Below are 27,346 nucleotides of genomic sequence, written 5' to 3'. Positions count from 1 at the left end.
CGAAAACTCGTGAAGAAGATTCCAATGAAATTGAGTTGAATGTCTGCAGATCCCAGATGGAATCTGATACCCAAAAGGGCGAGTAACGCCTATTTAAAGGACCCGGGTTCGACTTCCCGACCGAGAAAAATTAATTATTTCTCATGACTATATGCACATTGAAAAGCTCCATATTGCAAAAAAATGAAAGGCTGAACTACAACCCGTACTACAACCAGTTCTATTATCTCCAACCTAAAAACCGATTACAGTTGACATTCAAGCTACCATATTAAACATAGTCTACAGGCTAGAATTTGTGATTCTGATTTTAAAAACCCTGGGTTCAACTCATGGTCTGTAAACAATCGACTTCTCAAGACTACATGCACATTAAACCATTATGCAAAGCTCCACACCGCAAAAACTGAACACATTTGAAGACTGGCCATTGTTCGACTCCCGGTCTGAGTACTTCTTTCCTACCACGACGATATGCATATTCAATCAAAATGCAAGGCTGCATACCACAAAAATTTTTTAAAAAATGAAACTCCCATATAAAGCTCTGAAAAATTCGCTGAGCTCATGAGATCACAAACGGAAAAAATTCTCCCAGCTCCCAAATGATCTATAGGTATGGATTTGTGGCTCTTACCCACAAGGCGAGTAACGCCTATTTAAAGGACCCGGGTTCGACTTCCCGACCGAGAAAAATTAATTATTTCTCATGACTATATGCACATTGAAAAGCTCCATATTGCAAAAAAATGAAAGGCTGAACTACAACCCGTACTACAACCAGTTCTATTATCTCCAACCTAAACCGATTACAGTTGACATTCAAGCTACCATATTAAACATAGTCTACAGGCTAGAATTTGTGATTCTGATTTTAAAAACCCTGGGTTCAACTCATGGTCTGTAAACATTCGACTTCTCAAGACTACATGCACATTAAACCATTATGCAAAGCTCCACACCGCAAAAACTGAACACATTTGAAGACTGGCCATTGTTCGACTCCCGGTCTGAGTACTTCTTTCCTACCACGACGATATGCATATTCAATCAAAATGCAAGGCTGCATACCACAAAAATTTTTTAAAAAATGAAACTCCCATATAAAGCTCTGAAAAATTCGCTGAGCTCATGAGATCACAAACGGAAAAAATTCTCCCAGCTCCCAGATGATCTAGAGGTATGGATTTGTGGCTCTTACCCACAAGGCCCGGGTTAAACTTCTAGTCTGGGGAAACTTTACTTCATGACTACAATCACAATACACCACGAGAAGAGTTTAATACTACATAAACTAGAAAATTGTACAACTCAACTTCCCTCCGAGTTCATTCAACTACACCCGACAATCTGCTTTTGCTATCCAAGATAGTCTAGTAGTCAGGACATTTGTTTTTCACGTACAAGGCCCGGGTTCAACTTTAGGTCTGGGAAAACTATACTTCTTGACTAAAAATACAACACACCAAAATAAGAGTTTAATACTAAAAAACAAGAGACTTGTAAGACTTGATTTCTCTCCAAGTTGTTTCAATTACTCTTGACCATCTACCTCTTGCTATTCAAGATAGTCTATTAGTTAGGATTTTTAAGGTCTATGTTCGTAGGCCCATTATATGCGTATGCAATCAAAATCCAAAGCTGCGTAGCACAAAAAGGAAAGTCATTCTCCCATTTCACGCTCTGAACAACTCTCTGAGCTCATGGGATCACAAACGAAATTAATTTTTCCGGCTCCTATATTTTCGAGCGGTGATTTCTTGTGGCCCTCAGCCACAAGGCACGGGTTCAACTCCAGGTCTGGGAAAACTTGTCTTTATGATTAAAAGCACAACAAACCAAAATTGATATTAGTTTTATATTGAAAAATTGAACGACTCCGATACAATTACAATTCAAAGATTAGACTTTCCTAGCCAGATGGTCTACAGGTTAGGATTTGAGGCTTTCACTCACAATACCAGGTTCGAATTTCTGTTTGAAAACATTTTTCTCACCATGACAATATGCATATTCAATTGCAATCCAAAGCTGCCTCAAAAAAATGAAAACACAAACTACTAAAAATTGTGCATCATTTTTTGAGCTCATGGGATCAGAAACGAAAAATTTCCTCAGCTCCCAGATGGTCTAGAGGGCAGCATTTTTGGCTCAAACCCAGAAGGCCCGGTTTCAACTTCCGAATTGGGAAAATTTATTTCACGAATAAAAGCAACACAGCAGAAAATATTAATATTACGATAACTACAAAACTTTTACGATTCAAATTCCCCTCTAGTTAATACAATTGCACTTGACCATCTACCTTTAGTATTTTACCCACTAGTCCCGGGTCCGACACCTGATCCAGGAACTTTTCTTACAATGACGACATGCATATTCAATCGAAACGCAAGGCTGCATAAAACACAAAAATGAAACTTGCGAGTTCCAATTTCCATCTCTGAACCCTTCTGTGGGCTCATGGGAACACAAACGAAAACTTCCCTCCGAGAAGAATCAATTACACTTGACAATCTTAGTCTAGTAGTTGGGATTTGTTGCTTTCACCCACAAGGCTCGGTTTCGACTCCCGCTCTGGAACTTTTTCTTACAATGACGATTTTCATAATCAATCAGTCAATACACATGGCTGCATACCACAAAAATAAAAATTTAAACTCCCATTTAATTCTCTGAGCTCTTGGGATTACAAAGAAATAAATTCTTCCCGCTCCCAGATCGTCGGCCGGTCAGGAGTTTTGTCTTTCACCCACGAGCTCCGGGTTCAACTTCTGGTCCGGGAAAACTTTACTTCATGACTAAAAAAAACACCAAAATAAGAGTTAAATACTAAAAAACAGGGGATCTGTACGACTAAACTCAAACTTGACCTCAAACTTGACTCAATTACAATTGACAATTTACCTGAGCTATCCAAGATCGTCTATTAGTTAGCAATTGTGGATATCACCCATAGGGACGTGTTTCGACTCGTTCTGGGATTTTTTTTTACAAGGACGATGTGCATATTCAATCAAAATGTACAGCCGCATAACTTAAATTTTTTCATCCCCTGTTCAGCGAAAATTTTTCTTCATGACAAAAGCATATCACAGCGGTCTGAAAATTTTTCTTTATGACAAAAGCATATCAGAGCTGGAGACTGGAGTTCAATTTTTATTTTTATTCTTGTATGCAGCTTCGCATTTCAATTAAAAATGCATATCGTTATGTTAGAAAGGATCCTAACATAACGATATGCATTTTTAATCAAAATGCGAGGCTGCATACAAGAATAAAAATAAAAATTGATTTCCAGTCTCCAGCTCTGAACAATTCTCTGGGATCATGGTATCACAAACTAAAAACAAAAATTCTAACTCCCAGATGGTCTAGCAGAGTACGATGTGTGGCTTTCAAACGCAAAGACCGGGTTCTAATTTCAGTCTGAGAAAATTTTACATCATGATCAAAAAACACAACACAACAAAATAAGAGTTAAAAAACACAAAGACTAGAGATTGGTACGACTAAAATTCTCCCTGAGTTGATTCAATTACTCTTGAAAATCCATCTTTGATACAAAGAATAGTTCAAAAATTGGCATTTGTGGCTTTCACCCACAAGGCTCGGGATCAAAACCCGGTATGGAAAAATTTTACATTATGAATAAAAACACAACACACCAAAATAAGATACCCGGCAGATTGCCAGAAAATAGCCACCGTTGATTCCCATAACTCTATCGGGATTGATAGAAAAGAAAATATCATCAAAAATTGATTTTTGAACAAAAACCTTTTTAAGTGCGATTTATTTTTATGTCATTTCGTAATTGAACATACTCCTGTCTCTCAGTGAGAGTCTACAGGATCCAGTATCAATACCAATAAGCAAAATAGATAGTAACTAAAACTTATTAGAACAAAGTTCAAGTACCGGGCATCTAAAAATGGGCTTTATGTGTTTATCCCGTTTCTATTTCTGACTTTAATTTTTGTTATACTGACTCTCTTCATTTTGAATTGCTTTGCAGAGCAGCTGCTGTTTAAAAGGACTTTGATCAGAATGACAGTTTAACTAGCCTAGAGAAGTCAAAAAGATTTCACGCAAAATATCAAAAAAGCGGCAAAATGGGTAAGGCGAAAAAAAAGTTAGACGAAGTAAAAAAAAATAGGAGCGCTATAATAGCCGGCTGAGAAGATGAAGGCGGCTATTAATAATACAAAGACTAGAGATTTGTAAACTTCCCTCCGACAAAACTTCCCTCTGAGTTAATTCAATTACACGTGGAAATCTAGCTTTGCTTTACAAGATGGTCCAGTAGTTAGGATTTGTGGCTTTCGCTCACAAGAGCCAGATTCGACTCCCGTTCTAGGAACATTCTTTCTTACAATAACGATCGCATACTCAGTCGGAATGCAAGGCTGCAAACCAGAAGAAGGAAATAGAACTTTAATTTGAAGCTCTGAACCATTCTATGGGCTCAAGGTATCTCAAAAGAAAACCATTCTTCGAGCTCCCAGATGGTCTAGCGAACAGGATTTGTGGCTCTTGTCAAGAAAGCCCTAGATAGACTCTTGGTATGGGAAGATTTTTTACCATGAAAACATTTCGGGGATCACAAACGAAAATAGTTATTTCATTTCCCAGATGATCTATCGAACAGTATTTTTGGCTCGCATCCACAGGGCCCGGATTCGACTGCCACCTGGTGAAATTCTACTTCATGAGTAAAAGCATAACAAACAATAAATTTTAATACTACAAAAACTAGAAAGTTGTACGATTCAACTTCCTTCCGAGTTGATGCAATTACACTTGACAATCTACCTTTGCTGTCCCAGATAGTCTAGCCGTTAGGATTTGTGTCTTCTACCCACATGGCCTGGGTTCTAATCTAATTCTGGGATTTTTTTCCTACAAGGATATGCATATTGAAATGCAATGCTGCGTACCAGAAAAAATGACTCTGTCAGCTCCCAGTTGCTCTGTCGGGCAGGAGTTCTAGCTCGCACCAACAAACACTAGATTTAACTACCGCTCGGGGAAATTTCACTTCACGAGTAAAAACATAACGCAGTCAAACATATTTAATACTGCAAAAACTAGAAATTTGTACCAATCAACCTCCCTCTGAGTTGATAGAAATAAACTTGACAAATTACCTTTGCTGTCTCAGAAGGAGTAGCGGTAAGCATTTGTGGTTTTCACCCACAGGGCTCCGTTTCGACTCCCGTTCAGGGAAGTTTTTCTTAACATAAAAAAAATTTCGGGGATCACCAACGAAAAAAACTTATTCCTGCACCCAGATGGTCTATTAAGCTGGATTCTTAGCAAGCACTCTCAAGGCCAGTATTCAACTCCCGCATATTGAAATTCTAGTTCATGAGTAAAAGCCCAACAACCAAAAAATTTAATAATTTTGTACGATTCAACTTCCTTCCGAGTTCATACAATTACACTTCACTCCGAGTTAAAAAAATTACACTTGACAATCTGCATTTGCTGTCCCAGATGATCTAGCGGATAGAGTTTTTTGCTTTCACCCACAAGGCCCGGGATCAACTCCCGGTCCGGGAAGTTTTTTCCTACCATGACGGCCTTTCGGGGAGCACAAAAGAAAAAACTTATTTCAGCTCCCAGATGGTCTACTGGACAGGAAATTTAGCACGCACTCACAAGGCTCGGATTCAACTCCCACCTGGGAAAACTTTACTTCATGAGTAAAAGGATAACAACCAAAGAAGTTTAGTAGTTTAATACGGCAAAAACTAGAAATTTGAACGATTCAACATACCTGCGAGTTCGTACAGTTACACGTGACAGTCTACAGTTAATGTCCCAGAGGGTCGAGAGGATAGGGTTTGTGGATTTGACCCAGCAGACCCGGGAACAACGTCCGTTCTGGGAAGTTTTTTCTTACCATGACGGCATTTCGGGGAGCACAAACAAGAATACTTATTCCAGTTCCCAGATGGTCTATCAGGTGGGATTTTTAGCAAGTACTCACAAATCCTGGATTCAGCTCCCACCTGGGAAAATTTTACTTCATGACCAAAAGCATAACAACAAAAGAAGTTTAACACTGCAAAAACTAGATATTTGTACGATTCAACTTACCTCCGAGTGGTTACAGTTACACTTGACAATCTACAGTTGCTGTCGATGTTCGCGAGGTTAGGATTTTAAGCTTTCAACCACAAGGTCCGTGTTCGACTCCTGGTCCGGGAATTTTCTTTCAATTACACCTGGCAACCTACCTTGGCTATCCCAGACGGTCTAGCGGTAAGGATTTGTGTCTTTCACGCCCAAGTTTACGGGGATCACAAACGAAATACTTATTTAAACGCCTAGGTTGTCTATTGGACAGGAATGTTAGCACGCACTCACAAGTCCCGGATTCAATTCCTACCTGGGAAAGTACACTTCACGAGTAAAAGGATAACAACCAAAAAATTTTAAAACTGCAAAAGCAAAAAATTTGTACGATTCAACTTTGCTCCGAGTTAATACAATTACATTTGACAATCTGCATTCGCTCTCCCAGATGGTCTAGCCGATAGAATTTTTTGCTTTCACCCACAATGCCCGGGATCAACTCCCGGTCCGGGAAGTTTTTTCCTACCATGACGGCCTTTCGGGGAGCACAAACGAAAAAACTTATTTCAGCTCCCAGATGGTCTATTGGACAGGAAATTTAGCACGCACTCACAAGGCTCGGATTCAACTCCCACCTGGGAAAACTTTATTTCATGAGTAAAAGGATAACAACCAAAGAAGTTTAGAATTTTAATACGGCAAAAACTAGAAATTTGAACGATTCAACATACCTGCGAGTTCGTAAAGTTACACGTGACAGTCTACAGTTAATGTCCCAGATGGTCGAGAGGATAGGGTTTGTGGATTTTACCCAGCAGAACCGGGAACAACGCCCGTTCTGGGAAGTTTTTTCTTACCATGACGGCATTTCGGGGAGCACAAACAAGAATACTTATTCCAGTTCCCAGATGGTCTATCAGGTGGGATTTTTAGCAAGTACTCACAAATCCTGGATTCAGCTCCCACCTGGGAAAATTTTACTTCACGAGCAAAAGCATAACAACCAAAGAAGTTTAACAATGCAAAACTAGAAATTTGCACGATTCAACTTCCCTCCGAGTGGATACAGTTACAATTGACAATCTACAGTTGCTGTCGATGTTCGCGAGGTTAGGATTTTAAGCTTTCAACCACAAGGTCCGTGTTCGACTCCTGGTCCGGAAATTTTCTTTCAATTACACCTGGCAACCTACCTTGGCTATCCCAGACGGTCTAGCGGCAAGGATTTGTGTCTTTCACGCCCAAGTTTTCGGGGATCACAAACGAAATACTTATTTAAACGCCGAGGTTGTCTATTGGCCAGGAATGTTAGCACGCACTCACAAGTCCCGGATTCAATTCCTACCTGGCAAAGTACACTTCACGAGTAAAAGAATAACAACCAAAGAATTTTAAAACTGCAAAAGCAAAAAATTTGAGCGATTCAACTTCGCTCCGAGTTAATACAATTACACTTGACAATCTGCATTCGCTCTCCCAGATGGTCTAGCCGATAGAATTTTTTGCTTTCACCCACAATGCCCGGGATCAACTCCCGGTCCGGGAAGTTTTTCCTACCATGGCGGCCTTTCGGGGAGCACAAACGAAAAAACTTATTTCAGCTCCCAGATGGTCTATTGGACAGGAAATTTAGCACGCACTCACAAGGCTCGGATTCAACTCCCACATGGGAAAACTTTACTTCATGAGTAAAAGATAACAACCAAAGAAGATTAGAAGTTTAATACGGCAAAAACTAGAAATTTGAACGATTCAACATACCTCCGAGTTCGTACAGTTACACTTGACAATCTACAGTTAATGCCCCAGATGGTCGAGAGGGCAGGATTTTTGGATTTTACCCAGCAGACCCGGGATCAACTCCCGGTCTGAGAAGTTTGTTCTTACCATGACGGCATTTCGGGGAGCACAAACAAGAACACTTATTCCAGTTCCCAGATGGTCTATCGGGTGGGATTTTTAGCAAGCACTCACAAATCCTGGATCCAGCCCCCACCTGGGAAAATTTTACTACACGAGCAAAAGCATAACAACCAAAGAAGTTTAACAATGCAAAAATAGAAATTTGTACGATTCAACTTCCCTCCGAGTGGATACAGTTACACTTGACAATCTGCAGTTGCTGTCGCAGATGTTTGCGAGGTTAGGATTTTAGGCTTTCACCCACAAGGTCCGTGTTCGACTCCTGGTCTGGGAATTTTTTTTTCAATTACACCTGGCAACCTACCTTGGCTATCCCAGACGGTCTAGCGGTAAGGATTTGTGTCTTTCACGCCCAAGTTTACGGGGATCACAAACGAAATACTTATTTAAACGCCTAGGTTGTCTATTGGACAGGAATGTTAGCACGCACTCACAAGTCCCGGATTCAATTCCTACCTGGGAAAGTACACTTCACGAGTAAAAGGATAACAACCAAAAAATTTTAAAACTGCAAAAGCAAAAAATTTGCACGATTCAACTTTGCTCCGAGTTAATACAATTACATTTGACAATCTGCATTCGCTCTCCCAGATGGTCTAGCCGATAGAATTTTTTGCTTTCACCCACAATGCCCGGGATCAACTCCCGGTCCGGGAAGTTTTTTCCTACCATGACGGCCTTTCGGGGAGCACAAACGAAAAAACTTATTTCAGCTCCCAGATGGTCTATTGGACAGGAAATTTAGCACGCACTCACAAGGCTCGGATTCAACTCCCACCTGGGAAAACTTTACTTCATGAGTAAAAGGATAACAACCAAAGAAGTTTAGAAGTTTAATACGGCAAAAACTAGAAATTTGAACGATTCAACATACCTCCGAGTTCGTACAGTTACACTTGACAATCTACAGTTAATGTCCCAGATGGTCGAGAGGGTAGGATTAGTGGATTTTACCCAGCAGACCCGGGATCAACTCCCGGTCTGAGAAGTTTGTTCTTACCATGACGGCATTTCGGGGAGCACAAACAAGAACACTTATTCCAGTTCCCAGATGGTCTATCGGGTGGGATTTTTAGCAAGCACTCACAAATCCTGGATCCAGCTCCCACCTGGGAAAATTTTACTTCACGAGCAAAAGCATAACAACCAAAGAAGTTTAACAATGCAAAACTAGAAATTTGTACGATTCAACTTCCCTCCGAGTGGATACAGTTACACTTGACAATCTGCAGTTGCTGTCGCAGATGTTTGCGAGGTTAGGATTTTAGGCTTTAACCCACAAGGTCCTTGTTCGACTCCTGGTCTGGGAATTTTTTTTTCAATTACACCTGGCAACCTACCTTGGCTATCCCAGACGGTCTAGCGGCAAAGATTTGTGTCTTTCACGCACAAGTTGTCGGGGATCACAAACGAAATACTTATTTAAACTCCCAGGTTGTCTATTGGACAGGAAATTTAGCACGCACTCACAAGGCGCGGATTCAACTCCCACCTGGGAAAACTCTATTTCATGAGTAAAAGGATAACAACCAAAGAAGTTTAGAATTTTAATACGGCAAAAACTAGAAATTTGAACGATTCAACATACCTGCGAGTTCGTAAAGTTACACGTGACAGTCTACAGTTAATGTCCCAGATGGTCGAGAGGATAGGGTTTGTGGATTTTACCCAGCAGAACCGGGAACAACGCCCGTTCTGGGAAGTTTTTTCTTACCATGACGGCATTTCGGGGAGCACAAACAAGAATACTTATTCCAGTTCCCAGATGGTCTATCAGGTGGGATTTTTAGCAAGTACTCACAAATCCTGGATTCAGCTCCCACCTGGGAAAATTTTACTTCATGACCAAAAGCATAACAACAAAGAAGTTTAACAATGCAAAAACTAGATATTTGTACGATTCAACTTACCTCCGAGTGGATACAGTTACACTTGACAATCTACAGTTGCTGTCGATGTTCGCGAGGTTAGGATTTTAAGCTTTCAACCACAGGGTCCGTGTTCGACTCCTGGTCCGGGAATTTTCTTTCAATTACACCTGGCAACCTACCTTGGCTATCCCAGACGGTCTAGCGGTAAGGATTTGTGTCTTTCACGCCCAAGTTTACGGGGATCACAAACGAAATACTTATTTAAACGCCTAGGTTGTCTATTGGACAGGAATGTTAGCACGCACTCACAAGTCCCGGATTCAATTCCTACCTGGGAAAGTACACTTCACGAGTAAAAGGATAACAACCAAAAATTTTAAAACTGCAAAAGCAAAAAATTTGTACGATTCAACTTCGCTCCGAGTTAATACAATTACACTTGACAATCTGCATTCGCTCTCCCAGATGGTCTAGCCGATAGAATTTTTTGCTTTCGGTCCGGGAAGTTTTTTCCTACCATGACGGCCTTTCGGGGAGCACAAACGAAAAAACTTATTTCAGCTCCCAGATGGTCTATTGGACAGCAAATGTAGCACGCACTCACAAGAATCGGATTCAGCTCCCACCTGGGAAAACTTTACTTCATGAGTAAAAGATAACAACCAAAGAAGTTTAGAAGTTTAATACGGCAAAAACTAGAAATTTGAACGATTCAACATACCTCCGAGTTCGTACAGTTACACTTGACAATCTACAGTTAATGTCCCAGATGGTCGAGAGGGTAGGATTTGTGGATTTTACCCAGCAGACCCGGAATCAACTCCCGGTCTGAGAAGTTTGTTCTTACCATGACGGCATTTCGGGGAGCACAAACAAGAACACTTATTCCAGTTTCCAGATGGTCTATCGGGTGGGATTTTTAGCAAGCACTCATAAATCCTGGATCCAGCTCCCACCTGGGAAAATTTTACTTCACGAGCAAAAGCATAACAACCAAAGAAGTTTAACAACGCAAAAACTAGAAAATTGTACGATTCAACTTCCCTCCGAGTGGATACAGTTACACTTGACAATCTGCAGTTGCTGTCGCAGATGTTTGCGAGGTTGAAATTTTAGGCTTTCACCCACAAGGTCCGTGTTCGACTCCTGGTCTGGGAATTTTTTTTTCAATTACACCTGGCAACCTACCTTGGCTATCCCAGACGGTCTAGCGGCAAGGATTTGTGTCTTTCACACACAAGCTGTCGGGGATCACAAACGAAATACTTATTTAAACTCCCAGGTTGTCTATTGGACAGGAATGTTAGCACGCACTCACAAGTCCCGGATTCAACTCCTACCTGGGAAAGTACACTTCACGAGTAAAAGGATAACAACCAAAGACGATTAAAACTGCAAAAACAAACAATTTGTACGATTCAACTTCCCTCCGACTTAGAACAACTACACTTGACAATCTGCATTTGCTGTCCCAGATGGTCTAGAGGAAAGAATTTTTTGCTTTCACCCACAAGGCCCGGGATCAACTCCCGGTCCGGGAAGTTTTTTCTTACCATGACGGCCTTTCGGGGAGCACAAACGAAAAAACTTATTTCAGCTCCCAGATGGTCTATTGGACAGGAAATTTAGCACGCACTCACTCGTGAAGGCCCGGATTCAACTCCCACCTGGGAAAACATTACTTCATGAGTAAAAGGACAACAACCAAAGAAGTTTAGAAGGTTAATACAGCAAGAACTGGAAATTTGAACGATTCAACATACCTCCGAGTTCGTACAGTTACACATGAAAATCTACAGTTAATGTCCCAGATGGTCGAGAGGTTAGGATTTGTGGGTTTTACCGAGCAGACCCGGGATCATTTCCCGGTCTGGGAAGTTTTCTTACCACTTTGAATACTACAAAAACTAGAAATTTGTTTGCTTCAACTTCCCTCCGATTTGATACAGTTACACTTGACAATCTACAGTTGCTGTCCCAGATGTTCGCGAGGTTAGGATTTGTGGCTTTCACCCACAAAGCCTGGGTTCGAGTCCTGGTTTCGGTAATTTCTTTCAATTACACCTGGAAACCTAACTTGGCTATCCCATATGGTCTAGCGGTAACGATTTTTCGTCTTTCACGCACAAGGCTTCGTGGATCACAAACGCAAATATTTATTTCAACTCCCAGGTGTTCTATCAGACAGGAATCTTAGCACGCACTCACAAGGCCCGGATTCAACTCCCACCTGGGAAAATTTTACTTATGAGTAAAAGCATAACAACCAAAGAAGATTAATACTGCAAAACTAAAAACTTTTACGGTTCAATTTCCCTCCGTGTTAATACAAATACACCTGACAATCTACCTTTGCTGTCTCAGATGGTCTAGCGGTTAGGATTTGTGGCTTTCACTCACAAGTCCCGGGTTCGACTCTCGGTCTGGGAATTTTTTTCTTACCATGACGGCATGTCGGGGAGCACAAACAAAAATACTTGTTCCAGTTCCCAGATGGTCTGTCGGGCGGGATTTTTAGCACGCAGTCATAAAGCCTTGATTCAGCTCCCACATCGCTAATCAATGACAATCAACATTTGCTGTCCCAGATGGTCTAGCGGTAAGGATTTGTGGCTTTCACCCACGAGGACCGGGTTCGAATCCCGGTCTGGGAAATTTTTTCTTACATGACGGCATTTCGGTGAGCACAAACAAAAATACTTGTTCCAGTTCCCAGATGGTCTATCGGGCGGGATTTTTAGCACGCAGTCATAAAGCCTGGATTCAACTCCCACCTGGGGAAATTTTACTTCTTGAGTAAAAGCATAACAACCAAAGAAGTTCAATACTACAAAAACTAGAACTTAGAACTTTGTACGATTCTATATACCTCCGAGTTGATACAATTACACTTGACAATCTACCTTTGCTGTCCCAGATAGTCTAGAGGTTAGGATTTATGGCTTATACCCACGAGGCCCGGGTTCGACTCCGTCTGTGAAATATTTTCTTATTATAACGGCATTTCGGGGCGCACAAACGAAAAAACTTTCAGCTCCCAGATGGTCTATAGGACAGGAAGTTTAGCACGCACTCACAAGGCCCGGATTCAACTCCTGCCTGGAAAAAAATTATTTCATGAGTAAAAGAACAACAACCAATGAAGTTTAATACTGCAAAAACTTAAAATTTGTACGATTCAACTTCCCTCCAAGTTGATACAATTACACTTGACAATCTACCTTTGCTGTGCCAGATGGTATAGCGCTTAGGATTTGTGGTTTTCACCCACAAGGCCCGGATTCGATTCCTGGTCCGGAAATTTACACTTGACAATCTACTTTTGCTGTCCCAGATGGTCTAGCGGTTAGGATTTGTAGCTTTCACCCACAATGCCAGGGTTCGAATCCCGTTCTGGGAAAATTTTTTTACCATGACGTCATTTCGGGGATTACAAACTACTTCATGAGTAAAAGCATAACAACCCAAGAAGTTTAACACCGCAAAATCTAGAAATTTGTACAATTAACTTCCTCGGAGTTGATACAATTAAACTTCACAATCTACCTTTGCGGTCCCAGATAGTCTAGCGGTTAGTGTTTGTTGCTTCCCCTCACAAGGCTAGGGTTCGAATCCCAGACTGTGAAATTTTGTCTTACCATGACGGCATTTCGGGGAGCACAAACGAAAATACTTGTTCCAGTTACCAGATGGTCTATCGGGCGGGATTTTTAGCACGCAGTCATAAAGCCTGGATTCAGCAGCACCCACCTGGGGAAATTTTACTTCTTGAGTAAAAGCATAACAACCAAAGAAGCTCAATACTACAAAAACCAAAACTTTGTACGATTCTATATACCTCCGAGTTGATACAATTACACTTGACAATCTACCTTTGCTGTCCCAGATGGTCTAGCGGTTAGGATTTGTGGCTTTCACCCACGAGGCCCGGGTTCGACTCCCGGTGTGGGAAATATTTTCTTATTATGACGGCATTTCGGGGAGCAGAAAAAACTTATATCAGCTCCCAGATGGTCTATCGGACAGTAATCTCAGAATGCAGTCACAAGGCCCGTAATTAAGTTTTACTTCATGAGTAAAAGAATAACAACCAATGAAGTTTAATATTGCAAAAACTAGAAATTTGTACGATTCAACTTCCCTCCAAGTTGATACAGTTGCACATGACAATCTACGGTTGCTGTCCTAGATGTTGGCAAGGTTAGGATATGTGGCTATCACCCACAGAGCCCGGGTTCGATTGCTGGTCCGGGAGTTTTCTTTCAATTAAACCTGACAACATACCTTGGCTATCCCATATCGTCTAGCGGTAAGGATTTTTGTCCTTCACGCACAACGCTTCGGGGATCACAAATGCAAATACTTATTTCAGCTCCCAGGTCAGCTGGCCTATCAGACAGCAATTTTAGCACGCACTCACAAGACCCGGATTCAACTCCGCCTGGGAAAATTGTCATTCATGCGTAAAAGCATAACAACCAAAAAAGTTTAACACTGCAAAAAATTAAAATTTGTACGGTTCAACTTCCCTCCGAGCAGATACAATTACACTTGACCAACTACCTTTGCGGTCCCAGATAGTCCAGCGGTTAGTGTTTGTTGCTTCCACTCACAAGGCTAGGGTTCGAATCCCAGACTGTGAAATTTTGTCTTACCATGACGGCATTTCGGAGAGCACAAATGAAAATACTTGTTCCAGTTCCCAGATGGTCTATCGGGCGGGCTTTTTAGCACGCAGTCATAAGGCCTGGATGCAGCTCCCACCTGGGGAAATTTTACTTCTTGAGTAAAAGCATAACAACCAAAGAAGCTCAATACTACAAAATTTGTACGATACTATATACCTCCGAGTTGATACAATTACACTTGACCGTCTACCTTTGCTGTCCCAGATGGTCTAGCGGTTAGGATTTGTGGCTTTCACCCACGAGGCCCGGGTTCGACTCCCGGTCTGGGAAATATTTTCTTATTATGAGGGCATTTCGTGGAGCACAAACGAAAAAACTTATTTCAGCTCCCAGATGGTCTACAGGACAGGAAGTTTAGCACGCACTCACAAGGCCCGGATTCAACTCCTGCCTGGAAAAACTTTACTTCATGAGTAAAAGAATAACAACCAATGAAGTTTAATACTGCAAAAACTAGAAATTTGTACGATTCAACTTCCCTCCAAGTTGATACAGTTACACTTGTCAATCTACAGTTGCTGTCCTAGATGTTCGCAAAGTTAGGATTTGTGGCTATCATCCACAGAGCCCGGGTTCGATTCCTGGTCCGGGAGTTTTCTTTCAATTAAACCTGACAACATACCTTGGCTATCCCATATCGTCTAGCGGTAAGGATTTTTGTCCTTCACGCACAAGGCTTCGGGGATCACAAATGCAAATACTTATTTCAGCTCCCAGGTCAGCTGGCCTATCAGACAGCAATTTTAGCACGCACTCACAAGGCCCGGATTCAACTCCGCCTGGGAAAATTGTCATTCATGCGTAAAAGCTTAACAACCAAAAAAGTAACACTGCAAAAAATTAAAATTTGTACGGCTCAACTTCCCTCCGAGCAGATACAATTACACTTGACCAGCTACCTTTGCGGTCCCAGATAGTCTAGCGGTTAGTGTTTGTGGCTTCCACTCACAAGGCTAGGGTTCGAATCCCAGACTGTGAAATTATGTCTTACCATGACGGCATTTCGGGGAGCATTAACGAAAATACTTGTTCCAGTTCCCAGATGGTCTATCGGGCGGGATTTTTAGCACGCAGTCATAAGGCCTGGATTCAGCTCCCACCTGGGGAAATTTTACTTCTTGAGTAAAAGTATAACAACCAAATAAGCTCAATACTACAAAAACTAGAACTTTGTACGATTCTATATACCTCCGAGTTGATACAATTACACTTGACAATCTACCTTTGCTGTGCCAGATGGTATAGCGCTTAGGATTTGTGGTTTTCACCCACAAGGCCCGGATTCGATTCCTGGTCCGGAAATTTACACTTGACAATCTACTTTTGCTGTCCCAGATGGTCTAGCGGTTAGGATTTGTAGCTTTCACCCACAATGCCAGGGTTCGAATCCCGTTCTGGGAAAATTTTTTTACCATGACGTCATTTCGGGGATTACAAACTACTTCATGAGTAAAAGCATAACAACCAAAGAAGTTTAACACCGCAAAATCTAGAAATTTGTACAATTAACTTCCTCGGAGTTGATACAATAAAACTTCACAATCTACCTTTGCGGTCCCAGATAGTCTAGCGGTTAGTGTTTGTTGCTTCCACTCACAAGGCTAGGGTTCGAATCCCAGACTGTGAAATTTTGTCTTAACATGACGGCATTTCGGGGAGCACAAACGAAAATACTTGTTCCAGTTACCAGATGGTCTATCGGGCGGGATTTTAAGCACGCAGTCATAAGGCCTGGATGCAGCTCCCACCTGGGGAAATTTTACTTCTTGAGTAAAAGCATAACAACCAAAGAAGCTCAATACTACGAAATTTGTACGATACTATATACCTCCGAGTTGATACAATTACACTTGACAATCTACCTTTGCTGTGCCAGATGGTATAGCGCTTAGGATTTGTGGTTTTCACCCACAAGGCCCGGATTCGATTCCTGGTCCGGAAATTTACACTTGACAATCTACTTTTGCTGTCCCAGATGGTCTAGCGGTTAGGATTTGTAGCTTTCACCCACAATGCCAGGGTTCGAATCCCGTTCTGGGAAAATTTTTTTACCATGACGTCATTTCGGGGATTACAAACTACTTCATGAGTAAAAGCATAACAACCAAAGAAGTTTAACACCGCAAAATCTAGAAATTTGTACAATTAACTTCCTCGGAGTTGATACAATTAAACTTCACAATCTACCTTTGCGGTCCCAGATAGTCTAGCGGTTAGTGTTTGTTGCTTCCACTCACAAAGCTAGGGTTCGAATCCCAGACTGTGAAATTTTGTCTTACCAAGACGGCATTTCGGGGAGCACAAACGAAAATACTTGTTCCAGTTACCAGATGGTCTATCGGGCGGGATTTTTAGCACGCAGTCATAAGGCCTGGATGCAGCTCCCACCTGGGGAAATTTTACTTCTTGAGTAAAAGCATAACAACCAAAGAAGCTCAATACTACAAAATTTGTACGATACTATATACCTCCGAGTTGATACAATTACACTTGACCGTCTACCTTTGCTGTCCCAGATGGTCTAGCGGTTAGGATTTGTGGCTTTCACCCACGAGGCCCGGGTTCGACTCCCGGTCTGGGAAATATTTTCTTATTATGAGGGCATTTCGTGGAGCACAGACGAAAAAACTTCTTTCAGCTCCCAGATGGTCTATAGGACAGGAAGTTTAGCACGCACTCACAAGGCCCGGATCCAACTCCTGCCTGGAAAAATTTTACTTCATGAGTAAAAGAATAACAACCAATGAAGTTTAATACTGCAAAAACTAGAAATTTGCACGATTCAACATCCCTCCAAGTTGATACAGTTACACTTGACAATCTACAGTTGCTGTCCTAGATGTTCGCAAGGTTAGGATTTGTGGCTATCACCCACAAGGCCCGGGTTCGATTCCTGGTCCGAGAATTTTCTTTCAATTAAACCTGACAACGTACCTTGGCTATCCCATATGGTCTAGCTGTAAGGATTTTTGTCCTTCACGCACAAGGCTTCGGGGATCACAAACGCAAATACTTATTTCAGCTCCCAGGTGGCCTATCAGACAAGGCCCAGTTCCAACTCCCGCCTGGAAAAATCTATATTTTTAAATCTAAGTCGCATTTGAGCGCAATGGTTAACAGCTGTCCTATCTTAACATGCTTTAACGATCCTTAAACATGCAGCCTGCTCCACCATGCTTAAGCTCCCGATCTGAAAAAGTTTTTGTGCTCATTAGGAATGCAGCTTAACAGAAACAAGCGAGACAAAAAGCCGATGACCAGAAATTTTTGCATGTAGTAAGTTGTATAGACAGAAGCAACAGGTTTCGGGAGCGCAAGGGATTAGACCTATGACTGTGAAGCGATCGGAATGGGTTCAAGCCTGAGTAAGGGCGGAAATGGATGCTTAGTGTACTGGGGTAAAAATCTTGGATTTGGATATCTTTTTCTTCTGTTCTTCATCTGTTTCCTTTTAATCGTTTTCTATATCTTCCTTTCGTTCTATATGTCCTATTTCGTTCTGCATTTCAATCTCTCCCTTTCATCTATTTGTCTATTATTTTAAATGTAAATCGCACTTGGGCGCAATAGTTAACAGCGCTCCTGTCTTGATACGCTGTAACGATCCTTAAACATGCAGCCTGCTCCACCATGCTTAAGCTCCCGATCTGCGAATATTTTTGTAATCATTCAGAATGCAGCTTAACAAAAACAAGCGAGACAAAAAGCCAATGACCAGCAATTTGCATATGTAGTCAGTTCAGTAGACAAAAACAACAAGCTTCGATAGCGCAAGGGACTAAACCTATGACAGTGAAGCGATGGGCATGGGTTCCAGCCCGAGTAGGAGCGGAAATTGATAAATATTTATTGGGGTAAATATTTGGGATTTGTATATCTTTTTCTTCCATTCGTCATCTCTTTCCTTTTAATCGTTTTCTATATCTTCCTTTCGTTCTTTATTCTCTCATTCTTTCTGCATTGCATTTTCGCGGAATAGTTAACAGCGCTCTTGTCTTCACGTGCTTTAACGATCCTTAAACATGCTGCTTAAGCTTTCGATCTGCACATTTTTTTGTGATCATTAAGAATGCAGCTGAGCAAAAAACAGCGAGACAAAAGTAGCCAATGACCAAACATCTGCGTATGTATTCAATTCAATAGACAAAAGCAAGTAGTCGGTAGAGCAAGGGAATTAACTTATGGCTGTGAATCGAGGAGCATGGGTCAAGTCCGAGCAGATGCAGAAAACGATGCATTATAGAGTGGCGTTTAAAAAAATGGGGTTAGGTTTTCTTTTTTATTTATTTCCTTCTTTATTTCCTTTTTCCTGTACTTCCTTCTTCATTCCTTCATCTTTCTGCATTTCATTGTCTCCCTCTCAACATGTTGAACAAAAGTTGCTATTGAGCGCAATTATTAACAGCGTTCCTATTTTCATGTTTAAATGGTCCATAAACATGCAGCCTACATCACCATGCCTATGCTCCTGATACGGGCTCATGATCATGTTTTTTTTTGCTCATTAGGCGTGCAGCTTAGGAAAAGCCAGTGAGAAAAAATTGCCAACGATAACCTTTTGCGTATGTAATCAGTTCAATAGACAAAAGCAACAGGCGTCGGTAGCGCAATGGATAAAATCTATGGCTGTGAAGCGAGGGGCATGAGTTCAAGCCCACTTAAGGGTTGAAAAGCATGTACTTGATTTAAACAATTGGTATTTGGCTGTCTTTTTTTCCGTTCTTCAATTCTTTCCGTTTATTCGTTAGTTCTACTTTCGTTCTTTAATCCTTCACTCTCTCTGCATTATAAAGTTCAATAGGCGTGAGCAATCGGTAAAATTAGCGTAGAGGATAAGATCCATGACTTTTAAGCGAGAAGCAGGGGTTCCAGTCTAATTGACTTTCTTTTTCTTTTTCTTTCGCTCGTTTTTTTTTCGTTTTTCTTTTCTTTCTAATCTTTCTTCTTTCATATTTTGTCTCCCAGTCTGCTGATGTTTTGCGCTCATTAAGCTTGCCAAAACAGACGAGCCATAAAAGCCCTTGACATGAATTGCTGATTCAGAATTAGGAATAGACAATAGATAATAAACGCGCTTTGCCACCAAATATAAGATCGTTATCTGCACAAGTTTTAGCGCTCCTTAAACATGCAACTCGGCAAAACCAAAAACGTCGATTAACAGAAATTTACTCTTACATAGGGTTAAAAACGGAAAATACGCATCGGTAGCATAGGCGTTAACACCTATGCCTGGTAAATGAGGGGCATATGGGCTCGAGCCGGAGTTGGCACGAAACACATATCCTAATTTCTTTTAAATCTTCTATTCGGTTGAAAGATTTTTCTTGTGATATGTTTCTGCAGGCCTGCTAGTTTTACTTAATGAGTAAAAGCATAACAACCAAAAAATATTATTAATGCAAAAACGGGAAAACTGTACAATTCAACTTCCTTCCGAGTTGATCCGGATGACACCTGACAATCTACCTTTCATACCCAGAGGGTCTAGCGGTCAGGATTTGTGGCTTTCACCCACAGGGCCAGGGTTTGACTACCGGTCTGAGAAGTTTTTTCTTACCATGACGGCGTTTCGGGGAGCACAAAAAAGCTTATACCAGCTCCCAGATGGTCTATCAGACAGTAATCTCAGCATGCACTCACAAGGCCCGTAATTAAGTTTTACTTCATGAGTAGAAGAATAACAACCAATGAAGTTTAATACTGCAAAAACTAGAATTTTGTACGATTCAACTTCCCTCCAAGTTGATACAGTTACACATGACAATCTACAGTTGTTGTCCTAGATGTTCGCAAGGTTAGGATTTGTGGCTATCACCCACAAAGCCCGGGTTCGATTCGCGGTCCGGGAATTTTCTTTCAATTAAACGTGACAACCTACCTTGGCTATCCCATATCGTCTAGCGGTAAGGATTTTTGTCCTTCACGCACAAGGCTTCGGGGATCACACACTCAAATACTTATTTCAGCTCCCAGGTCAGGTGGCCTATCAGACAGCAATTTTTAGCACGCACTCACAAGGCCCGGATTCAACTCCGCCTGGGAAAATTGTCATTCATGCGTAAAAGCATAACAACCAAAAAAGTTTAACACAGCAAAAAAGTGAAATTTGTACGATTTAACTTCCCTTCGAGCAAATACAATTACACTTGACCAGCTACCTTTGCTGTCCCAGATAGTCTAGCGGTTAGGATTTATGGCTTTCACTCACAAGGCTAGGGTTCGAATCCCGGACTGCGAAACTTTCTCTTACCATGACGGCATTTCGGGAGGCACAAATGAAAATACTTATTCCGGCTCCCAGATGGTCTATCGGGCATGAAAATTAGCAGGCACTCAAGGCCCAGATTCAACTCCCAGCTGGAAAAATTTTACTTCCTGAGTAAAAGCATAACAACCAAAAAAGACTATTACTGAAGAAACCAGAAATTTGTACGATTCAACTTCCTTCGGGCTTTGATACGATTACACTTGACAATCTACCCTTCTCGTCGGAGAGGGTCTAGCGGCCAGGATGTGTGCCTTTCACACACAAGGCCAGGGTTCGAATCCCGGCCTGGGAATATTTGTCTTACCATGACGGCATTTTGGGGAGCACAAACGACAAACTTATTTCAGCTGCCAGATGGTCTATCGGAGAGAAATTTTTGAACGCACTCACAAGGCCCGGACTCAACTCCCGCCTGGAAAAATTTTACTTCTTGAGTAGAAGCATAAAAACCAAAGAAGCTTAATACTGCAAAAACTATAAATTTGTACAATTCAACTTCCCCTCGAGTTGATACGACTACACTTGACAACCTACCTTTGCTGTTTCAATGGTCTAGCGGCCAGGATGTGTGGCTTTCACACACAAGGCCAGGGTTCGAATCCCGGCCTGGGAATATTTGTCTTACCATGACGGCATTTTGGGGAGCACAAACGACAAAACTTACTTCAGCCCCCAGATAGTCTATCGGACAGGAAATTTAGCAGGCACTCACAAGGTCCGGACTCAATACCGACCTGGGAAAATTTTACTTCATGAGTAAAAGCATAACTATCAAAAAAATTTATTAAGGCAAAAACTAGAAATTTGTACGATTTACCTTCCCTCTGAGTTGATACAGTCATACTTGACAATCTACAGTTGCTGTCCCAGATGATCGAGAGGTGAGGATTTGTGGCTTTCACAAGGCCCGGCTTCGACTTCTGGTCTGGGAATTATACCTGAGAACCTACCTTGGCTATCCCAGATGGTGTAGAGGTTAGGATTTGTGGCTTTCAAACACAAGGCCCGGGTTCAACTACCGGTCTGGGATTTTTTTTTACCATGACGGCATTTCGGGGACCACAAACGAAAATAGTTTTTCCAGTTCCCAGACGGTCTATCGAGCGGGATTTCAGCACGCACTCACAAGGCCCGGATTCAAGTGCCTGGGAAAATTTTATTTCATGCGTAAAAGCGTAACAACCAAAGAAGTTTGATACTGCAATAACTAGAAATTTGTACAATTCAACTTCCCTCCGACTTGATACAATTACACTTGACATCCAACAGTTGCTGTCCCAGATGGTTTAGCGTTAATCCTTTGTGGGTAGCGTTAATCCTTTGTGGCTTTCACCCACAAGGTCTAAGTTTTTTGTACCATGACGGCATTTCGGGGAGCACAAACAAAAAAACTGCCTGGGAAAAGACCCGCCTGGGAAAAGTTTAATTCCTGCGTAAAAGCATAACAACCAAAGTAGTTAAACAACCAAAAACTAGAAATTTGTACGATTCAACTTCCCTCCGAGCTGATAAAATTACACTTGACAATCTACCTTTTCTCTCGCAGATGGTCTAGCTGTTAGGACTTGTGGCTTTCACCAACAAGGCGCGGGTTCGAATCCCGTTCTGGGAAATTTTGTCTTACCATGACGGCATTCCTGGGAGCATTAACGAAAATACTTGTTCCAGTTCCCAGATGGTCTATCGGGCGGGATTTTTAGCACGCACTCACAGAGCCTGGATTCAAGTGCCGCCTGGGAAAAATTTTTATTTTCATGAGTAAAGGGATAACAACCAAAGAAGTTTAATACTGCAAAACTAGAAATTTGTACGATTCAACTTCCCTCCGAGTGGATACAGTTACACTTGACAATCTACAGTTGCTGTCGATGTTCGCGAGGTTAGGATTTTAAGCTTTCAACCACAAGGCCAGGGTTCGACTCCTGGTCAGAAAACTTTCTTTCAATAACATCTGACAACCTACCTGGGCTATCCGAGATGATCTAGCGATAAGGATTTGTGTCCTTCACACACACGGCTTCGAGGATCACCAACGAAAAAAATTCTTTCAGCTCCCAGGTTGTCTAACTTACAGGAAGTTTAGCACATATTCACAAAGCCCGGATTCAACTCCCGCCTGGGAAATTTTTACTTCATGAGTGAAAGCATAACAACCAAAGAAGTTCAATACTACAAAAACTAGAACTTTTTACGATTCTATATACATCCAAGTTGATACAATTACACTTGACAATCTACCTTTGCTGTCCCAGATGGTCTAGTGGTTAGGATTTGTGGCTTTCTCCCACGAGGACCGGGTTCGAATCCCGGTCCGGGAATTTTTTACCATGACGGCATTCCGGGGAGCATTAAAGAAAATACTTGTTCCAGTTCCCAGATGATCTATCGGGCTTGACTGTTAGCATGCACTCACAAAGCCTGGATTTAGCTCCCGCCAAGGGAAATTTTACTTCTTGAGTAAAAGCATAACAACCAAAGAAGCTCAATACTACAAAAACCAAAGACTTTGTACGATTCTATATACCTCCGAGTTGATACAATTACACTTTACAATCTACCTTTGCTGTCGCAGATGGTCTAGCGGTTAGGATTTGCGGCTTTCACCCACGAGGCACGCGTTCGACTCCCGGTCTAGGAAATATTTTCTTATTATGACGGCATTTCGGGCAGCATTAACGAAAATACTTGTTTCATTTCCAGATGGTCTATCGGACAGGAAATTCAGCACGCATTCACAAGGCCCGTATTCAAGTCCCGCCTGGAAAAGTTTAATTCCTGCGTAAAAGCATAACAACCAAAGTAGTTAAGCACTTCAAAAAAAAGAAATTTTTACGATTCAACTTCCCTCCGAGCTGATACAATTACACTTGACCATCTAGCTTTTCTATCCCAGATGGTCTAGCTGTTAGGACTTGTGGCTTTCAACCACAAGGTCCGGTTTCAACTCCCGGTCAGGGAAATTTTTTCGCATCATAACGTCATTTCGTTGAGCACAAACAAAAAAAATTATTTAAGTTCAGCTCCCAGATGGTCTATCAGATAGGAAATTTAGCACGCACTCAAAAAGCTTGGATTCAACTCCAACCAGGGAAAGGTTTACTTCATGAATAAAGGCATAAGAGCAAAAAGAAGTTCAATACTGAAAAAAACTAGAAATTTATACAATTCAACTTCCCTCCGAGTAGATACAGTTACACTTGACAATCTACAGTTGCTGTCCCAGATGTTCGCGAGGTTAGGATTTGTGGCTTTCACCCAAAAAGTCTGGATTCAAATCCTGGTCTAGGGAAAATTATTTCAATTACACCCGGCAACCTACCTTGGCTATCACTTAAGGTCTAGCGGTAAGGATCTCTGTCTTTCACGCACAAGTTTTCGGGGATCACAAACGAAATACTTATTTCAGCTGCCAGGTGGTTTATCGGTTCGCGCTGTCAAGGCCCATAATCATCTCCCGCCATGGAAAATTTTACTTCATGAGTAAAAAAATAACAACCAAAGAAGTTTAATACTGCAAAAACTAGTATTTTGCATGATTCAACATCCCTCCCAGTCAATACAATTACATTTTACAATATACCTTTGCTGTCCCAGATAAAATACAGAAAAAAGATTTGTGGCTCTCACCCAAAGAACCGGGTTCAACTCCCGGTCTGAGAAAAATTTCCTTCAGGATTAAGAAGCACAATATACAATAATATAGAAGCACAATAATACAATAATTAGAGTTTAAAACTATAAAACTTGAAATTTGCACAATTTCAAAATTGAGACATAGAATCAAACAAAAAATTAATCTTCGCGCTCCCAGTTGGTCCAGCGGTCAGGATATCTGGCTTTCACTCAAAAGGCCCGGGTTCGACTCTAGGTCTGGGAAGTTTTCTCTTCAGCGACACGTCGGGAATCACAAACGAAAACCATGCTGTTAGATACCAGATGTTCTCGCAGGCAGGACTTTTAGCTCGCAACAACAACTCCAGCCTGGGAAATTTTACTTTATGGGTAAAACCATAACACAATCATACAAGTATAAAACTGCAAAAACTCAAAAACTTCTTCCAGCGCTGAGATGATCTATTGGACAGAATTTTGGGCAGAGAATCTATTGGGGAAATTTTTCCTTACCATGATGATATTTTGGGGATCACAAACGAAAATACTTATTTCAGCTCCCACAAGCGAAAATACTTATTTCAGCTCCCATGTTCTCTATCGGGCAAGCCTTTTAGCACACGCTCACAAAGCCCGGATTCAGCTCCCACCAGGAGAAGTTTTACTTCATGAGTAAAAGCATAACAACCAAAAAGTTCAATAATTTTGCACTATTCAATTCCCTCCGAGATGATACAATTACACTTGACAATCTACCTTTACTCTCCCAGATAATTTAGCGGTTAGCATTTGTGACTTTCACCCAAAAAAACGAGGGTTTAACTCCTGTTCTGGGAATTTTAACTCCTGTTCAATGATGATATCCGTATTCAATCGAAATGCAAAGCTCCGTACCAGAAAAACAGAAAACCTGATTTCCATTTTCAATCTATGAACCATTCTCTGGGCTCATGGGAATAAAAAAGAAAACCGTTCTTCGAGCACCCAGATGGCCTAGCCGTCAGGTTTTGTGGCTCTCACCCACAAGGCCCGGCTTCAACTCCCGGTCTGGGAAAATGTTTCTTCATGACAATAGCATATCAAAACAAAATAAGATATTAATACAACAGAATTTAATTATTTGTAAAACCAAACTTCCCTCCGAGTTGATTCGATTACACCTGACAACCTACCTTTGCTATACCAGATGATATAGAGGTTAGAATTTGTGACTATCACCCACAAATCAATGCCCGGGTCCGACTCGCGTTCAAGGAAATTTTTTCTTACAATGATGAAATGCATAGTCAATCGAAATGCAAGGCTGCGTGGAAAACATGAAAACTTGAGCTTCAATTTCAAGCTCTGAACCATTCTCAGGGCTCATGGGAAAAAAACGAAAAATCATTCCTCCAGCTCCCAGATGCTCCAGCGGTCAGGTTTTGTGGCTCTCACCCACAAGGCCCAGATTAAAATGCCGGTCTGAAAGAAATTTTTTTCATGACAAAAACATGGCAACAAAATAACAGTTCAATACAATAGTAACTAAACATTTGTACAACTCAACTTCCCTCTGAACTAATTCAATTACACCTGACAAACTACATTTGCTATACCAGATGGTCTAGCGGTCAGGATTTGTGGCGCTCAACCACAAGGCCCAGGTTCACACGCTGGTCTGAAAATTGTTTTTTCTCATGACAAAAAAATGGCAAGAAAATAAGAGTTTAATACAACAGAAACTAAACATTTGTACAATTCCGCTTCCCTCCGAGTTAATACATTTACACATGTCAACCTAACTTTGCTATACCAGATGGTATAGAGATTAGAATTTGTGACTTTCACCAAAAATGTCCGGGTCCAACTCGCGGTCAGGGAATTTTTTTTATTTATAATGATGAAATGCATATTCGAACGAAATGCAAGGCTGCGTAACAGAAAAAATTTAAACTGGAACCCCAGTTTCGAACTCCTGACCATTCTCTGGGCTCATGGGAACAAAAGATAAATCCTTCCTCGAGCTCCCAGATGTTTTAGCGATCAAGATTTGTTCAACTCCCGGTCTGGAAAAAAAATTCCTCGTGACAAAAACATCACAACAAAAAAAAAGAGTTCAATACAACAGTAACTAAACAGTTGTACAACTCAACTTCCCTCCGAGTTGATACAATTACACTTGACAATCTACCTGCGCTGTCCCAGATGGAACTTGCGGTTATGATTAGCGGCTTCCAAACACAAAACCCGGGTTCAAATGCTGGTCTGGGATTTTTTCTCTTACAATGATAATATCAATATTCAATCGAAATGCAACGCTGCGTACCAGAAAAAAAGAAAACTTGAACTCCATTTTCAAGCTCTGAACCATTCCCTGGGATCAGGAGAACAAAAGCAAAAAATCAATCCGCCAGCTCCAAGATAGTCTAGCGGTCATGATTTGTGGCTTTCATCCACAAGGCGAGAGTTCAATTCCCCGTCTGAAATAAAATTTTTCTGAAATAAAATAAAATAAAGACAAAAACATGGCAACAAAATAAGAGTTCAAAACAACAGAAACTAAACATTTGTAAAACTTCCCTCCGAGTAAATTCAATTACACCTGACAACCTACGTTTGCTATACCAGATGGTCTAGGGATTAGAATTTGCAACTGGCATGCACAAGGCCCAGGTTCAAATCCCGGTCTGAAAAAAATTTTTGCATGACAAACATGGCAGCAAAATAAGGGTTTATTACAACAGAAACTACTTATTTGTAAAACTCAACTTCCCTCTGAGTTAATTCAATTACACCTGACGACCTACTTTTGCTATACCAGACGGTTAGGATTTGTGGCTTACACCCAAAACAACCAGGGTTCAACTCCTGGTCTGGAAATTTATTTTCTGAAAATGATGATATCCATATTCAATCGA

At 41.3% G+C, this 27,346-nt stretch overlaps 3 protein-coding genes and 6 non-coding genes across 11 annotated transcripts in view; 7 read left to right on the top strand and 2 right to left on the bottom strand.

Moving 5' to 3' along the window:
• The window catches only part of LOC142343227 (septin-2-like), a 332,083-nt gene that overhangs the window by 32,701 nt on the left and 272,036 nt on the right, over window positions 1-27,346 (top strand). The gene's annotated exons all lie outside the window — the stretch shown is intronic.
• Window positions 1-27,346, bottom strand: part of LOC142343229 (uncharacterized) — a 344,179-nt gene that overhangs the window by 160,307 nt on the left and 156,526 nt on the right. The window lies entirely within an intron of this gene.
• The window catches only part of LOC142343226 (bone morphogenetic protein 1-like), a 77,008-nt gene that overhangs the window by 8,440 nt on the left and 41,222 nt on the right, over window positions 1-27,346 (bottom strand). The window lies entirely within an intron of this gene.
• On the top strand, window positions 12,237-12,308 carry Trnae-uuc (transfer RNA glutamic acid (anticodon UUC)). Its single transcript has one exon. It is a non-coding gene; the product is annotated as a tRNA-Glu (tRNA).
• Trnae-uuc (transfer RNA glutamic acid (anticodon UUC)) lies at window positions 12,461-12,532 on the top strand. Its single transcript has one exon. It is a non-coding gene; the product is annotated as a tRNA-Glu (tRNA).
• Trnae-uuc (transfer RNA glutamic acid (anticodon UUC)) lies at window positions 13,759-13,830 on the top strand. Its single transcript has one exon. It is a non-coding gene; the product is annotated as a tRNA-Glu (tRNA).
• Window positions 14,765-14,836, top strand: Trnae-uuc (transfer RNA glutamic acid (anticodon UUC)). Its single transcript has one exon. It is a non-coding gene; the product is annotated as a tRNA-Glu (tRNA).
• Window positions 17,077-17,148, top strand: Trnae-uuc (transfer RNA glutamic acid (anticodon UUC)). The gene has a single exon. It is a non-coding gene; the product is annotated as a tRNA-Glu (tRNA).
• Trnae-uuc (transfer RNA glutamic acid (anticodon UUC)) lies at window positions 23,084-23,155 on the top strand. Its single transcript has one exon. It is a non-coding gene; the product is annotated as a tRNA-Glu (tRNA).

Source organism: Convolutriloba macropyga, chromosome 7 (assembly GCF_964194025.1).
Source record: "Convolutriloba macropyga chromosome 7, txConMacr16.3, whole genome shotgun sequence".
Lineage (NCBI taxonomy): Eukaryota > Metazoa > Xenacoelomorpha > Acoela > Convolutidae > Convolutriloba > Convolutriloba macropyga.
Note: the sequence above shows the minus strand (reverse complement) of the source record. Positions and strands in the feature narration are given on the sequence as shown.